The 18,317-nt window shown below is 48.8% G+C and overlaps 1 protein-coding gene and 1 long non-coding RNA gene across 5 annotated transcripts in view; one reads left to right on the top strand and one right to left on the bottom strand.

Annotated features, from left to right (window-relative positions):
- Positions 1-10,056, bottom strand: part of LOC139060819 (uncharacterized) — a 66,172-nt gene extending 56,116 nt beyond the window's left edge. Inside the window, exon 1 of the long non-coding RNA XR_011515052.1 lies at positions 9,713-10,056. This is a non-coding gene — a long non-coding RNA (uncharacterized lncRNA). The remainder of the gene's footprint in view (positions 1-9,712) is intronic.
- The window catches only part of LOC135914434 (adenosylhomocysteinase-like 1), a 271,601-nt gene that overhangs the window by 73,532 nt on the left and 179,752 nt on the right, over positions 1-18,317 (top strand). The gene's annotated exons all lie outside the window — the stretch shown is intronic.

Here is an 18,317-nt window from a genome sequence, read left to right as displayed (position 1 = left end):
AGTTGGCCTCCCTCAAAGCTAGTCGCTGTACCGAAACGAACAAAACAACACATACTAAAGCAGCAAGCATGCCTCTCGAGGTTATAACGACGCCGAATTCTGTGGAAGTTACACTCCAACAAGTTGTGCATCAATTACAAACTATGCAAAATTTTCAGCAGCAGATGTACGCAGAATTTCAAAGCCTAAAAACTTACGTCGATGAATCTGTGGCCAGTGCAAAGAGCGCGGCTCGTAAGCGAGCCAGCATTAGCCCCAGCGCTCAATCTAACCGCCGTCCGCGACCCATATCGACCTCGGACAGCGAAAGCACTATTCATGGCGAGTAGAACGCGAGTACATCACGAATATCTCGAAATTTGGCAATGGAACTGCCGCACCTTCCACAAACGGGCGGCAGCTCTACAACAATACATTAACACGGTGCCAGTCAAACCTGATGTTATTTGTTTGCAAGAGATCGGTAACAAGCCAGTCAGATTGACTGGCTACTACACGATAACCCACCGAGACTACCCTAAGGTCGCGACGATGGTGCTCAAGGACATAGCAATCAGTATAGATTATCTGGCGACTAGCAGCATCAATCATCAAATTGTAACAATACTACCGCAGAAGCGTAGCAAGGCAAAAACAATAATCACGAACGTGTATAGCCCCCCTAAAGAAAAGAGGGCCGATTTCGAGGCCATCATTCGGTACGTCATGTGTCACTCCGGCACCCAGGATAGACTACTGCTTCTTGGGGACTTCAATGCTCCTCACACCAGCTGGGGTTACCGAACAGACACCCCCAAAGGCCGAGAGCTCGAGCGAGCGACCGAAGCATATGATCTCCAACTCATAATTCTCCCTCAAAACCCGACAAGATTAGGTAACAGCGTCAGTGCAGACACATTTCCAGATCTCACATTCACAAATAATGTCAACGAGGTATTCTGGACCAATCTAGGAGAGAATCTAGGCAGTGACCATTTCATTATCAGTGTGTCGGTAGGCTCCCCGAAAATTCGGCGACCCTGTGGCCAGGTGGTAATCACGAACTGGGTAAATTATCGCAAAATCCCCATGCCGGAGATTTCACCTGAGAACGCTGAAGAGTGGGCAAAACACATTCGAGACGCTCATAAAGCAACATCTAAGCGGCTAGCGCTCACAGCGGAAACGCCGGTAGTTGACAACCATCTGCTACACATGTGGGAAGCCAGAAGGGGGCTAACTAAACGATGGAAAAAACAGCGACTTAATCGCAAACTGCGCCACAGAATTGCTGAAATATCAGAGCGGGCAAACGCTTACGCACAGCAGTTAGAGACAGCGAGTTGGGCGAGCTTTTGCGACTCACTTCGCGAAACGTTACACACCTCCAAGACATGGGCGATACTTCGCAGCATAATGGAACCAGGAAAAACAAAAACGGCCAATAACCGCACTCTTCAAAAACTTGCCGGAGAATTTTCAGGAACAGATCAGGCCCTCCTCACTAAGCTTAAAGAGAAGTACGTAGGAGCAGTAATCACTCCCCCATGCACCTTGCCATACCAAGGGCAAGAAAACGCGGTGCTAGACGCTCCGATAACTAAGGCAGAACTCTTCGCGGCAGCGCAAGCTGCGAAGAGAAATACTGCTCCAGGACCAGATCAGCTCACAAATGCTATGATCCGGAACCTGAGCGACGACCACCTAGAACAGCTTACCCGGTATTTTAATGAACAGATATGGGAAAGGGGCGTAGTTCCACAACAGTGGAAGGAGGCCAAAATCGTGCTTATTCCGAAAGCAGGAAAACCTCATGATCTACAAAATCTCAGGCCGATATCACTAACCTCCTGTCTTGGCAAATTATTTGAGAAGGTGATCCACACACGTCTCACGTCTTACATTGAAGACCGCAACCTATTTCCCACTAACATATTCGGCTTTCGCCAGCATCTGTCGACACAAGATGTTTTCCTGCTACTTTCCTTTTTTTTCCTACTTTTCTTTTCTTTTCCTTTTTTTTCTTTTTTCTTTTTTCTTTTCCTACTACTTTTCCTACTACCTCTCGCATCGCGACAATAGGCATTGGCACTACGCGCTCAGACCCTTTTCCCATGCCTAATAGAGGTACACCGCAAGGGGCGATACTCTCCCCCCTTCTTTTCAATATCGGTATGAGACGCTTAGCCAAAACACTCGACGTCATACCTGGGCTAGGGTACGCGATATATGCAGACGATATTACCCTATGGGCAACCAGCGGCTCGTTAGGACAAAAAGAAGAAATCCTGCAAGAAGCAGCGACCGTTGTTGAAACCTTCGCTCGCAGCAGTGGAATGAGCTGCGCTCCCGATAAATCAGAATTTATCAGGATACGAGGGCGAGGCCGTCAAACTCACGAGCCGGTGAACCTCTTTCTAGGAGACAGCCAGATAAAGGAAGTCCAAAAAATGCGAATCCTCGGACTGTGGCTGCAAAGCAACAAACGAGTAGACCACACCATTAAAACCCTTAGGACTACGGTGAAACAGATCTCTCGTATGATCCGTAGAGTAACTTATCACCGAAAAGGTTTCAAGGAAACAGAGACGATCCGGCTCGTTCAGGCTTTTGTGCTAAGTCGTCTCACATATAGCCTCCCTTTCCAGGACCCCACGAAAACAGAACTAAAGGCCCTAGATGCGTTGATTAGAACGTCGTACAAAGCGGCTCTCGGCCTACCACAGGGAACCTCTACTGAACGCCTGCTGGCCCTCGGGATTCACAATAACTACGAGGAGCTACGGGCAGCGACGCTCATATCTCAACGGGAGCGGCTTAGCTTAACCACCTCTGGCAGAAAATTACTTTGCCGCGTGGGTTACCCTACTCATCCACAGTATGCGGGAGAAGAACTCGAATCTCTGACCAGAGTCCTTCGTGAAAGGATCGTAGTAGCCCCAATCCCTAAGAACATGAGTCCAAAATACCACCAGGGACGTAGAAATGCTCGAGCTCGAAAGTTAATGCAGCAATTCGATGGAAACCCGGATACAGTCTACACAGATGTCGCTCGATGTGGTGCTGACAAATACGCCCTCGCAGTGGTAGGAGCGGCTGCAAATCAAGGGCTTGTGACTTGTGCCACGGCTAGGGTTGCATCTGCGAATACCGCAGAAGCTTCAGCCATCGCGCTAGCTATTAAAACTAAGGACGCTCTGGGACAATCGTCGATAACTCTTACAGATTCCCAAGTCGCATGTAGACTATTCCTCACCGGGAGGCTACCACACAGCACCACTCACCTATTAGGATCCAACCTAACGCAGAAACACATGATCGTCTGGTGCCCGGGTCACGCAGGACTCGAGGGCAATGAGAGAGCGGACGGCGCAGCTCGTGCTTTTGCCAACCGAGCGGCCGACCACTCTGACGAAAACCCCTTTTTACCACGAGAAATCCTTGAGCACCAGCGGCGCGAGCGAAGAAAGTACAGTCCACCACACCCTGACCTATCCAGGCAGGACTCTTATGACTGGCGCCGAATACAGACGCACACATTTCCAAACCTTTATTTGAAAAATGCCATTCACCCAACGCTGTACAGCGCTCGCTGTCCTTGGTGCGGAGGCCGGCCAACTCTCGCCCACATTACGTGGGACTGCCAGAACAGGCCACCCAAAATTAATACACCAAAAAATAGCCGGCAAACTTTCCGGAAGGGAGCAGTGGGAGACTTGGCTCGCCAGCGAGGATCGGGAGATGCAACTAGCGCTTCTCGACCAAGCACGGCGGACCGCTCAAGCCAGTGGGGCCCTGGACTAGGGGCTCCACCCACTCGCTTTCTGCATTTTTTTTCTTTTAAATAAACGTTTTGATATATATATGTTGGTGTGACTTCATTAAGGGGAAACAGCGCGAAAACACTAGAGAAGTAAGATGGACAGGATCGACATCGCCTGTCCTGTCAGTCTTTCTTTTCTCGATTTTTTTCCGCGCTGTTCACCCGTAATCAACCTCTGGTGTTTTGCACGAGTTGCCGTTGTCAATCCGATACTCTATTCGGCGACGGTTTTTTTTTTTCCAGCTACTTGGCGTCCAACGCGAATCGAAATGCATATTGTGAAGCACAAGCTGATGACAAACTATACTTCAATTTAAAATAAAATTTTGACCGCTCTTCGCTGCCCCTTCCCTGTGGCTCCTTTCACTGTTTCTCATTTATAATTTTAAGTTTGCGCGTATGCTTTTCTATTTTAACGCACGGTATTTAGGAACTTTATATGTTCATCCGGGAACATTAATTTGGCACTCGGACTTCATATTGATTGGGGAATATTCTCTGTATTATTATTTTTATTTCTTTATTTGCTAGATGTATGGGACGTTACTACGTTGATTCGATCTAATCCGTGCGATTATGTGCTCAGTTCCGCATTTCGAAGTTTAGTCTCTCACTGGCCTTTGTTTTATTGCTTTAGGCCACTTCCTAGCTTCCACATTGTTGCACTGCATTGACGAGGAAACCGCGATAGCGGCATAATAGTAATAGCAGCCAGTAGTAGTACTAGCAGTAGTAGCTGTGGCGTCGGTAATCGCAATGATGGTGGTGTTGGGTGGTAATAATAAGCTCAGCAGTAGCGCAAGTAGTGGTAAACGCGTTAATAGACGTTATAGCAGTATTAACTGTAGTAATGGGCAGTTCAATAGTACAAGCAATAATAGCAGCTGCTATGATAGTACCTGTGGTGGTAGCTGTAGCGATAACAGTAGTGACAATAGCAGTAGCCGGCTTTGGTACACTAGCTTGTATTGGAGAATTGTTTATTTAGCTAGCAGTAGTATTTTTCCAAGGCTTTCGGCACTGTTACACACTCAAAACGTCTTCATAAGCTTCGCGCTATACTTAATAACTCTTCCTTAGTTGACTGGATCGCTAGCTTCTTACGTAACCGTTCCCATTATGTCTCGTTTAATTCCTCAAATTCGCGTGTAGTGAATGTGACGTCCGGAGTTCGCCAGGGTCCAGTGCTGCTGCCAATTTTGTTCTTATTGTATATAAATGATTTGCCGAATTATATGTCCGCGAAATTCGCCTTTATGCTGACTACTGTGTGCTGTATAACGTAACTAACACGAATGTTGACCACCCTTAACGATTTTCTTACACGATATTGCAGGTGGTGCGACAAATGGCAAATGAATATAAACTTTTGTGAAAACCCTTATCTTTTAGTAAGCGCACTTCTGTTTCTTTGTTTAACTGTTCGTTTAATGGCTGTTCCCATGAGCAGGTGTCTGAATATAAGTACCTTGGTATCATCTTCACACATGACAAGTCATGGTCAAGGCATATTGAATACACATGCAATAAAACACTAAGGGAAATGGGCTATCTAAATCGTACGAAAAGCTCCGCGTGAAACAAAATTTCTACCATATAAATCGCTCATCTGACCCATTTTCGAATACGGTTGTGCCATCTGGAACCTTTATAAAGTATCTTACATGAACACTCTCGGATAAGTTCAAAAGAAAGCAATCCGTTTCATATGCCGCCGTTATGACTGGAACTTCTCACCCTCATCTCACCTCATTGTTGCATTAGGTGTACAACCTCTGTCCGAGCGATGTGATCGTGAATGCCTTAAATTGTTGCGTAATATCATTAACATCAAACGCTACTCATTAAAAAAACAGCAACTTTCTACTGGTAAATTGAAACGTACTAAGAATAGCCACAAACCTTGCAACATTTCTACCGCGTACTAACCTATTTAAGTAAAGCTTCTTTCCTCGTACAATTGAAAAATGAAACTTACTACCAGGTGAAACTAGGGCACTGCCTTTAGAGGAATTTTCGTAGAACTTAACTTGATTCATGCTGTGTTTATTATTAATCATTGTATCTTTCATTTTGAAATGATCATGATTTCTACGGTGCCGAAGTTGATTTGTGCAGGAAAATGTTTTGTTGTTATGTCCAGTGTACAAACCCACTCCTGCGATAGCCCAATTGGGCTGCAGTACGTATAAATAAATAAATAAATAAATAAATAAATAAATAAATAAATAAATAAATAGGAATAGCAGTAGCAGCATCCTCGAAATACCCTTTGCAACGGAGCTTGCCCAAGTGCGCCGCACGTCTTCCGTCCCCTCATCGCTCACGAATTTCTGCGATGCAGAATATCGGCTCGACAGATGCGCGAACCGCGTGTACAAGTACGCTGACAAGTGAATAGAAGACAGAAGCGAAGCGCATCGGTCACGCGAGAGAAACCGAGGGGAAACGTCGGCGTTTCGTTCCAAAGGCTCGCTCTTCGTTTGTTGTACAAGGTCGCGCTCAACGACGACGCGCCGTCCGCTGACGTCTCACTTTCCGGCGGGGCTACACGGCGCGGCGCCCCATAAGAAGAACAAGCTAAAAGAAAAAAAAAAACAAGGGGGGGGGAGGTGTAGCACACTTCGTCTTTTTTTTTTTTAATCTCTTGTTCACCCTCGTGAAGCCGACATTGATCCTTTTTAAGGACACAGTGTGGAGAGGAATGTTAAATAGGGGTGTAGGCGTAAGATTGGATTCGAGAATTTACTCTTTTGAAATTGTCGAACGTTCGTTCGGATGTAACGAATAACGACAGCCTATACATGACTCGAAGGGGAAAGGGTTCTCTGCTCCGCAGATAACTCTGTGGAGGCTGCAGAGAGATGCACCGAACGCCGTAGAACAGCCAAGAAGTTGTTTATAATTTACAAGCCCCTCTGTTGACCGGACGCTAAATTGCGAAAGGCATTGCACGCACGTACAAAGCAGTGTAAAAAAAAAAAGCCCTTCTTACAAGACTTGTTCCACGCAACTATTGTAGTTCACTTTCTGTTTAGAAATGACGTAATGCTCGATATACGATTCGGAAATTCGGCCATTATGGCCACTCCTACCGTGAGAGGAAGATATCATCATCATCATTAGGAGGAACAGCGCCAACTAAGACGATCACGAGAGGGAGAACGACACAGGACAAGCGTTCCCCTCTCGACTAAGACGATCTCCCTCTCGTGATCGTCTTAGTCGGCGCTGTTCCTTCGTAATTCAAGTATGCACCATCTAGCCCAAATGAATGTTGTCCTGCATCATCATCATCATCACCACCACCACAGCCATCATCATCATCATATTATTATTATTATTATTGTTATTATTAATTTGAAAACATATGTTCACTAGACAGGAAAGGGAAGGCGAGGAGCAGGCTGGCAACTACCACCGGACGGGGCACAACGCCTGCCCACTCTTGAGAACGGAGGTGACAAAAACACGGAAATGCAAGATAGGAAGGAGGGCAGGAAAGAAAGAGCAACAAGACAAATCTAAAAGAATAAACTAGAACACACAGTGCAGGTCACACACAGTAGGGCCGATCACTGAAGGTCACGCTACTACAGGGTGTTACATAAAAGAAATGGTGTCTGAACTACAAGCATGAACAAACTTGAGTTGGTTATTGCTAGAACAGTAAGCCTAGCGCGATGAGCCTGATCGCGTCGAGACGCACCACCACCGCTTCGGCACGCGATTCAAAAAGTAAAAGTTTGGCCTTCACTATGTGCAATAATAATAATAATAATAATAATAATAATAATAATAATAATAATAATAATAATAATAATAATAATCTTTTCCCACCAAATTGGCGAAAATTAAAAAGAAATAACCTGTGTTATGTGATTTACTGTTCCTTTTGGTGATCTTTTAGAGCCTTTTAGAATATGGCTAGGAGCCATGACAAAAAAAAAAAAGTGCGGTGCACACGACATTTGTTCCGGATGTGGTCATAGTGGGAAACACTGGTGCACAGCAGACGTTCGTCGAGTGTCGTATACATCGCAGGCCAAGGAGATGATAGTCCCTCACTAGCGACATGCGCTGCGCACTGAAAGCGGGTCACTCCAGTATCAGTTGTTGAAGTGTCCCGCAGCAACCGGAAGACGTACACGATGGACTGGCCACACGTCCTTGTCTGTATAAACGTTCGCGCACGTTCACGAAGCTTTGTTTGCTAGAGCAAACGCAAAAAAATAACAAGAAAACGTTTAGTAAAGCAATGAAGGGGGCTAGTTGGTGAACGTTCATGGTTATATTGCGCTCAGTTTTACACAGACGATATTAAGGAAGGACAGGACGTGGACGGACGTAGCGCAAACTACCAACTGTTTAATAATGTTAAATAAAGCGCTTATATACAAGGAGATATGGCGCGTGGGGGGGGGGGGGGGTATAAAAGATATGACAAGTTCACGGAATGTGATCATAGTTCGGGTCAGGCATACGTGGTTCACTGGCACCCGTTCGCTACGTCCGTCCACGTCCTGTCCTTCCTTAATATCGTCTGTGTAAAACTGAGCGCAATATAACCATGAACAAGAAAACGAAACACTGGTGGCGAGGAGGCGGCATGGTCTTCGTGCACCAGGTAGCCGTGACGTCAGATAATATGACAGTGTATCTAATGATGTTTTTCTCCTTTCTTTAAGGTAAAGAAGTACTATATTGCTTCCTGAAGGAGTCATAAATGTGAATGTAGTAAGTTTCGAAAACTTCTGCTCCCACGTGGGCCAAATGCAGAAAAAGTATTCCAAATCCGTGACGTCACACTTACGTGCCGGTGCTAACGCTTCGGCACGCAATTCAAAAAGTAAATGTTTGGCCTTCACTATGTGCACTAATAATAATAATAATAATAATAATAATAATAATAATAATAATAATAATAATAATAATAATAATAATAATAATAATAATAATAACGTTCTCTCGCCAAATTGACGACAATTAAAAAGAAATTACCAGTGTTATGTGATTTACTGTTCCTTTTGGTGATCTTTTAGGGCCGTTTAGAATATGGCTAGGAACCATGACAAAAAAATAAAAAGTGCGGTGCACACGACATTTGTTCCGGATGTGGTCATAGTGGCAAACAGTCACGTGCTTTAGATTGCGTATTTCACGCGGAATGGCCCTAGGCGGTGTAATTTGCCTTCGGCTCTCAGAGCCTTCGCCTGCAGCCCGCGGTAGCAAGGTCCTATCAGTCAAGGAATGCTAGTGTTCTCAACTGCTACCCGCCGCGGTATGACTATGGCGTTGCGTTGCCGAGCTCGAGGGTTCAATCCCGCCCGCGGCGGCCGCATTCAGATGGGAGCGGAATGTGACTTGCATTGAACCCCCAAGTGGCCGAACTCAATCCGCACCTTCCCCCCCCTCCCCCCCCCCCCCACACGGGCTCAACAATGATGAGTTCCCTTTCACAATAAACCGCACTGTTCGTGAGCAAGTCTGCAGGCGACGAATAATGTCGGAAAAGCATTACTTTTTTTTTTCGCTGCATTACGCACTTAGCCCTAAATCGAGTTGTGCAACGCAAGAGTGCGTGTTCGACAACTGTAGCGCGCGTCCCAATTCCAGGCTGCGAGGTCGCGCCGCAAGGAAGCTAAAAAATGTTCGCTGCTGGCACGTGATTTCCAAACTTTAGCTCCCGATTGTATATGTGCTGCGTACTGGCAACGTCGAACAACGTCGCGTAGAGGCAAACGCGCCAGAACGAGTGGGAGGTGGAAGGGGAGAGAGTAGACCTACAGAGTCGCGGAGAAAGAAGTATAAACTATATAGAAAAGACGGGACGCGAATGAGAGAGAGAGAAAGAGTGTGCGTGGGTGTGTGTGTGTGTGGAACAGTAGAAAACGTTTCCGGGCGTCTCACCTTAGCGGCAGACCACGATGCGTGTGCAGCTCGACGCGTGCCGCTTTGTAGCCGGTCCTCGCCTACGTTGCTGTCTCCTTCGCTCGCGGTGCGCCTCCTCTCCTCCGATGCCGCGTCCCGGCGCCCGGGGTTGCGGCCCGCGCTGCCGCACGTCGCTCGCATCGCACGCCTCCACGCCCGCGCTGGAGTCCCTTCGTGCGCGGAGAGAACCTCGTGTCCGTGGGCCCGTGCTCCAGTGCGCGGAAGGCGCGTGGTTTGGCGCGGGTCGTCTTTCGGTCGCGGCGTGGCGCTGCCGCTGCTGGTGGTGCTCTTCTGCCGCTAGCTGCGCCTCCTCCTCCTCCTTCTCTTTCACGCTCCTCCCCGTTCTTCCCTGACTTTAGGCGCGAAGGCAGGTGGCGCCACTCGGCGTGCGAATTCCTACTCAATCGGTAGTTGTATCGCCTAACGATTCGGCGCAGCTGCAGTGTTTGCGACTGCCGCCGCTGTGGAGGCATCTGGTGGCTGACCTGCGAACCAATATGGCCTCGGTTCCTTCCCCTCCTTTTCTGCGTGGAGCAAGTGTAGAAGGCCGCCGGGCCACATCTCAAATAAAACATTCGAACCTCAAACGCGATACAAAGTTCAAAACACAACAATAGAAAGCGTGTGAGAGTGCAAGTACCTTGGATGTTTACTTCACGCCGAAACTTAAATGGAACATACACATCCAGCAGTCAATGTTTAGGGCAAGTAAAGTGATCTTATACTCGTAGAAATTTCAAATCAGCGTCCACAGATGTTCAAGAAACACATTATATTTCGCATGTCAGATCTATCCTGAATTATTCCGCTAAGATTCGGGACCCATATCAGGACTACTTGATAGAAGTAATAAAAAAAAGTCGCAGTTTCGTCCGAAAGGCGAAGCATCGATTGCGAAAACAAATTAGTAGACAGTTATACAAAGTCAGGATGGCAGTTTTATCGGCCGTATAAACTTGTAAATATACATACCATAACGCACAAACAAGCATGGTGTCACGCGCGCATAAGCAAACATGAACGCATCTCACTCAAAGACCGCGGACATTCGCTCTTAAAGCGCTGCACTGAGGAAACGTGGCAGCTGCTGCGAGCGAAGTGTCCTTCGTGTGGTGTATCGCTTCAACGCAAGAGCAACTGAGCCGTCTGCAGATGCTTTTCAAGATACGGCGCGCGCAACCGTGCATATATAGTACGCACTTGTCCGCAGAGTCGAAGCGGCACACCCCCTCCCTCCCGCGCTGCCTCGCCGCTTTCCTCCATATACGACGCTCGATATTGAGCCGCGATTGTCAGTTCCCCTTGCGCCTGGCCAGCCCCCCTTCCCTCCCATCCCCACACGGCCTTTCGCGCGACGCAAGACGGCGCGTTTCCTTCCCGCTTCCTTCCTTAGCGCGCGCCAGGTTGAGCACCGATCGTCGGCTTCCCTTCTCGCGTGCTTTCACTCGCACGTACACCATGCGACGCGTGGCGATGGTGTTATCGCCCTTGTACTTTACACGGAACATCACGGCGACGACAAAAGTGCACCTGGAGTGTCCATATAATTGCTATCGCAGTAATAAAAGAAAGACACGAATGAGCCAAGGCAGGGCGGACTTCTTGTTGCTCTATCTTCGCGCGTCCGTGCTCCTTTTTATCTAGCGCAAATTGTTTGGTCTTGTCTTTTCGTTCTCATCATTTTCAGTGAAGCAACTGTAACGTCTCTCTCTCTCTCTCTCTCGTTTTTTCTCCATAACTTCGCTATCGTTCTTGTACCTCTCTCCGCTATACCTCAGTGTTCAATCCTATAACAAACCTGTCAATTCTTCGAAAATTTATTCGTGTCTCGCTGCATGTGCTTAACTCTCTCTCTCTCTCTCTCCAACCTCTCTCGGACTCTCCATCGTTTCTGTAATAGGATGTGCGCGCGTTGGGGCTTCGCTCTCTTGAATCGAGCTGCGATGGCAGTACGAGGTTTCCGTTTGGTAGCGCGCTCGTCTGTTACCGGATGTGCGGTTTGCGGCTTTCAGCATTTGCATAAAGCTGCATGACACGTGGGACGTATTTCTGGCGTGCTCCAGAGCGGCGCCAGTGATCGACTTCACACAGCGCAATATGGCCTTCGTGGCCGGAATGCACGCCAGGGGTGAAGTTCCTTAAAGGGACATTAAAGAGGGAATTCAAGTCAAGCAGGGCTGACAAGTTACGCTCAGGTAAACGACTCCAGTTACACTCCAGTCACAAAATCAAGAAGGCGAAAAAGGTCGGTCTTATCGTGAAATTTAGGCTCCGTAATTTGAGACGCCACCTGGAAGCTCCCGCAGTTCCTTCTTGTGGCGGCACGCATTTTTAACATAGTTTTCCTAAAAGTAATTTAGGCGTTTGTCAATAAGCGCAGATTGCCCTTCCTTTTAACGGAACCGAAGTCTCAATGCAGTGACTTCTCAGAAATTCTTTGAACGTACCTGGTGAAAAAGAAATGACCCAAACAGGCGGAAACCACGCCGCAACGCCACACTGGCATACCGACACCCTGTAGCTTCAGGGGAAAATTTCTAAAAGAGGCAACCATGGCCTGGCCATTTTCGTCGCTAGTGGCCAACCCTTTCCCGCGAAATAAATGGGAACACATTCTCGAGATATTGCTACTTGACCGGTCTAAATTGGTGTAGCGTTCAATCGAGGCTCCTGAAATGAAACCGTCGACGTCAAGAGACGTCGCACCTGATACGCCTATATACACGTGTTTACAAAAGAAAAAAATAAAGACAAAAGAGATTTAAGCCCTTCGCTGAACACATATCGATTTACGGGGTACTTGAAGATCGGAAACGCACATATATGGCAGCAGCAGCAGCAGCAGCGCTGGCAGCGCCATGTTGGTGGTGCCGACGCCTTCGCACTAGCCGTATAAGTACAGCGCGTTTGCAAATGGTAGGTCTCGGTGCTCGAGTTGACGCCACCGTCGCACGACGACGTCAGTAACGCTGCTGCGCACAGCCGTGTCTGCGGCGTTGACGGCATTCCGTGAACTGTGATGCGTTTACGCACAAGAGACGCGCATGGCAATGCACAGCCCCGTGCAGCAGCTGTACATGTGCACTGCCGCTCCACGTGGCGAGCTGGCGCGTACATCCTGATCTTCCTGGCGATGGCGGCTTTCATGACGGAGGCGGGCGCGCTGCTTTTCGCGGTCTTCTCGTTCCCACCGACGCTGAAGCTCCTCGCTGGACGACACGCTTCTACAAATGCGCGTGGACGGGATTTGCCGTGTCTGGCTGTCTTTATACTTTATACTGGCTTCTGTCCTGCCGGGCCAATTCGCAGTGACGTTTCGTTTAGTGGACCCCTCGCCTTCCATCGCCCCCTTAGTTCGTCGCACTCGCGTCCGAGCCATTGGATGGTGATCAGATCCGATTTTGCTCTCCTGCCAATTAAAGCTGGTCCGTTATATTGCCCTCACGCGCTGTAGCTGTGTGTGCTTGTCGACGGGCGGCCACTCCCGGGTGCATTTGTGTAGATTAGCCCGTCTCTCGTGGCACCCTGCGTCGCTTTGGAACGCTAAACCCCGTCAGCTGTTCAGCCGTGTGGAAAGGGGCTTCTCCGGACGCCGTCACGGCTTTCATTGTCACGCATTGTTCGCGACATCTTTTTTTTATTAATTTTTAAGCAAGAAATGCTTTTAGCTCCCGTTGTCGGTGGCCTTCAAGTGACCTTGAGCCAGAAGCCAGAGCCGTTATCTGGGTGCTCAAATGAGCACATCCGGTCAAGTCGCGAGGACAAAACGAGATCATCCGGGCAACCAGTCGAGACCGCGTTACATACGCTAAATTTCCCGAACAAGTTACCAAAAATATTCCTTGCGAGTTCTTCCTAATGTTTGTTCACAAATCACTCGAACTCTGTCTTCTAGTACGATGGAGTTTTATTTGGCATTTCCAATGGGGCGACGTTTAAAAGGCAGATACCGGGCACTATACGCTTGAGTGTCATGTTTTGGCGCTGACGGCTCTTTTCAACGCCAGCGGTCCGCGAGTTCCGCGGCGCGACCGGCAGCGTCCGGCGAACGCTGCGTCCAGCGTCCGGAGTAACGAACAATAGAGCAAACACAACGTTGTGTTTGCTCTATTGTTCGTTACTCGGGCTATATCCGAACCTGCTTTCTTATAACAGGCAAGACACACAGCAACGATGCCATTTGCGCGTACAAATGTCGAAGCGATTGGCCCATCACCCTTCCCTGTGGTCTCGAGGGCGGCGCGGGGTCCATTTCTTTCCGGTCGGCCGCCTGGTAGGGCCTGCTTGGCGAGCGCAGATTGATGGCCGCCAGCGGTCGTTCGTCCCTGCGGCTTCGCCTGCGGTGCCCCGCTTTATAGCTCACGTCGTCGTAACCGCGCTATATCGCCGTCGGGGGCCTCGGGGTGTGTGCGGTGCGATCGTCCTGCGGGCGTTCAGGAGACGTGTAGATGCCTCATGGTTTAGCGAGTGTATCGCGAATGTGAATGTATCATTCGGACCCGCTTTCTCTCTCTCGCTTCATTCACAAAGCTAACCAACAATTGACGGACCGGCCTCGCTCGACACCGCGATGCAGCTCAGCGTGCGGATCGCGCCTTTTTTTTTTTTCGCAGTGCTGTGTTTAGGTGTCGATGGGGGCGCGTCGGTGAGCGGTTACCTAGAGTTACCGTATGTGAGCACATAATGGAATTCTGTACACGGTTACCGAGCATATGCGAACACATTCACGGGCGTGTCTCCAGTTTTCTCGTCCTTAGCGGTGTCTTGAACGACAGTGACGTTGGGCCGCTGAGCCCGCATCCGCATTCTGGGGGGGAGGGGGGGGGTATGCAAAAGAAAGTACCGATATGGAAAACGCCGCTTGTCGTAACCTAGGTGTCGCTTTGGAACATCGAAATTCACTCACTCACTCACTCACTCACTCACTCACTCACTCACTCACTCACTCACTCACTCACTCACTCACTCACTCACTCACTCACTCACTCACTCACTCACTCACTCACTCACTCACTCACTCACTCACTCACCCACTCACTCACTCACTCACTCACTCGCTCGCTCGCTCGCTCGCTCGCTCACTCACTCACTCACTCACTCACTCACTCACTCACTCACTCACTCACTCACTCACTCACTCACTCACTCACTCACTCACTCACTCAAATGAATGCTTGACCTTCATTTTATTCAGTAATAATAAACCTTTTCCGATTCTACATAATTAGAAAGACCCTTTTTCCACGAAATGATTGAAAATGGCGTTTTGAACAAACACTTTGTGAATCCAGCCTGTCTTTGCGGTGTTGTGATCGGCCGTTCACCCCCGACAACCTCCGGTCGCGGATAACGCGGTTACGGGAAACGGGCCGACAGCCTACTGAAGGTTGTTCATAAATGAGATGTATAGCCACCACTGGGGTACCTCGGTCAGGAGAGGTTTCGCCAATTAGCAAGGATACGGTCCTTCACCTGTCAGCCGCCTTGTAAATATGTAGTATAAACTTGTTTGCAAAACGTCCTGGATATCGGGCCCAGCCCCACGTTCCCTTGCTCCTCCACGGGCACTTTCCACATCTGCGGCCCCCCAGTCGCAACAGCGGCTGTTTAGTCGCCTGTTTAAAGGATAACGTTTCGACCAGTATGAACAGACCCATAGTTCCTTCCAGCGAGGTTTCAACACTCAAACCTGTCACGCGTGCTTTCGCCGACGTTCGCGCACCGCGCTCAGCGTCAGCGCCACCGGGCGCCTGGCTGTCGGCGACCAGACGGGTTTTGGCCCCGGGTGCACAGCGGGGAGGCTTCTTCGTCAGGTCGCAAGCGGTTTCGCTGATGCTCGCCAATTCATGCCTCACCCACGCGCGCGCATACACGTGTCCACGTGGCGGCGGCCATCCCGCCGTGCTTGTTTACGCGCGTGACGTCGGCAAGCCCCACGGCTGCGTTCCGTGAGGCTTTGTGCCAGAGAAGAACTCTCCTTGGCACGTATATTTACTGACGAGTACTTTTTTAAATGTTAAGCCGTGTTCCGTTTGTTGTCAGTGCTGCCGAGTGGCCTGTCCAGGCGGCATACAACTACAGTTTAAGGGTGTATTTCAGAGCGGTGTGTATACGTCTGTATCGCCAGCTTCAGATGTCATAATTAATACAGTTTTCAAAACTGGGATGTCATCTGCTATTGCTGAGTTGGAAAATTCTATAGTTGATTCATCGTTAAAAAAAAGAAAGAAAGAAGGCGATATTGTCGAACTTTCCTCAATTTTCGTAGTATAACCTTGCTCACCTAGGAAAGCTGCTCTTAACAGTTGGTTTATTTTTTCTCTTAAATGCAACAAGCCTCGTCAAAATGCATTTAGTTGGTGACGAAGGTTTCCGTTTTGATGCATCCATCTGCATAGCAGCTGCCGAGGCAGGAGGTCCTCTTACGCTCACCGCCGTGCAGTTGATTCCTGTGGCTGAGCACGGCTCCCAGCGGAGGCCCGTGTCTTGCTTTGGGATGATTAAACTATCCAACTTGGTTTTATTTTATCCAAGGATTGCCTTTCTAGCCGAGTTAAAACAGACCCTCCTCTTCTTCCTGTTTTCGTCGATGCCAAGGCGACCTCCTTCATATCGTTCCGGACTGTATACGCCCACTGTGTGCTTCGACCTTGTGTAGTCTTGCGTAATAAGCTCGCCGAATCCCTTTGAAGCGGTTTTTTGAAACGTTGGCACAGCGTTGGCGGTGCTCTTGTGTTCAGACATTGCGGAAGATTTGCTCGAGATCCGATGATGGGAATGTAACCGGACAGCGAAAAGTTTGTAAGCAGTGCCGGCAGTTTGAAATTAAAGCTATAATTTTCCCCCATCACGATGACGGCGTGAGTTTAATAATAAGGAAAGAAAACAAAAATGTATAAACATCCGCGTACGCAGGAAGAAGCCCCTTTAATTGAACAAGCGACAGTGCAGAATCATTCTTCTTGCGAGTTTTGTAAACACGTAACTCAGAGTGAACAGAAATTAACGAGCAGAAAGATATCAAAGAATGAAGCAACATCTTCCAGTTACTCCTCTATTGGGCAAAAAAGAAAGAAGTAAGACCTCGCCGCGATGATGAACGATAGTGGTCGAGCGAGCTTCGCGAAACAAAGGAGCGTGTGGTTGTTTTTCAACGGCGGTACCGGAAAGGCGTGATTATATATTCACGCGCTCTCTTTTTCCTCACTGCAAGGGTCAGTCTGACCGAGCGGCGTATGCAGGAACACTCACCATTTCTGTCGAGTCGAATGAAACGCTCCTCCTCTGAACGCGCTCCAACGTTGAGGAATGTGTTTAATTAAACGAGACAGCGTCCTTCGCTTGACGCGAACGGATATTCCGAATGCGCCGCATTTCTCGGATTTCCTTCGCTCTCTTTCCCCGTTCTCCGTCTTGGGGGGGGGGGGGGGTGTAACTTTTGTGAACAACGGGCATATTCCTGAGTACTAAAAAGGATGAATATAAATAAAGGACAAAGAAAAGGAGCACAAGGACAAAATTCCGCTTTAGGGCGTGCGCTTGGGAAAAAAGACCTGTATGGGGATGATGCCCGTTTCTTTTGTCGTAACTGAAAGTTTTGCGGTCCTTTTAATGAACATTTGTAGTTTAATTCAGCCGCGTGTCGCGGCTCTTGCCGCAATTATAATCAACACGTTAATTGTCGTCGCGTTTAAAAAAAATAGCCCCCCCCCCAAAAAAAAAAAATCGTCCATTTGCTTCTGCCTAGTGCGCAAAACGCGACATGCAACGTCGTCGTTCTGCAATCGTTGCGCCATCGTAGCGCCGCTATCTTCCAGTCGTCGTGCCACGTAGTACTCGTGATGTCATCGTGCAGTCGTCGTACAGTTACTCGCGCCCTCCCGTGGCCACGCAGACCGACACCGCTGTTTTTTAGCGGCACTCGAGACTTTTCTTTGAAGTGGTTCTTTGCGGTATATTTCTCCACGACGAGCGCATAGTAAACAAGAGAGCGCGTTGCTTAAAAGAAAAAGAAAAATATTGTGATTGAGGTAGGTCATCCTGCACTCCGCCACTCACAATTTCTTTCTTGTTGGCGCTCCCTCCGGCGCCCTCCATTTGTCTGCTGACGTCTTTCGCATTGTGCCAAGTGCCCTCTCACGCGCGCATAGCGCCCCCCTCCCCCTCTCCCTCTCGTTTCCCCCTCCTCCTCCCTGATCTTTCTATCTCGACTTCCATCTTTCTCTGGTTTCGCTTATGCTGACTTTCTTTTTCTTCCTCCCGACGTTGGGTCAGTGACGGGTTATTCTCGTCTGAGCCACTCGAGGGTTCCCAACTATGCCGTCGCCCTCCCATGATCTGCATATTTATTTTGGACTGCTTCGCGTTCGCCTTTATGCGTAGAAAAACTGCACAAACGGACGCCCCTGTCCCGCGGTCCCATCTTGTTAGGGTGGTGAAGGGCGCACTCGAATGTGGAAAACGCGAACAAGCTCTTTATTCCATAGCTCAGTCCTCGGTTTCCGCGCACCTCTGGCCTTATTGCATTTCTGTGGTCTCGTTTAGGTGATTTTTCTTTTCTCTCTCCTTTGCTGACGGCGCAGCC

Source organism: Dermacentor albipictus, chromosome 6 (genome assembly GCF_038994185.2).
Source record: "Dermacentor albipictus isolate Rhodes 1998 colony chromosome 6, USDA_Dalb.pri_finalv2, whole genome shotgun sequence".
Classification (NCBI taxonomy): Eukaryota; Metazoa; Arthropoda; class Arachnida; order Ixodida; family Ixodidae; genus Dermacentor; species Dermacentor albipictus.
The sequence above is the reverse complement of the archived record's forward strand: the minus strand, read 5'-3'. Positions and strand labels throughout refer to the sequence as shown.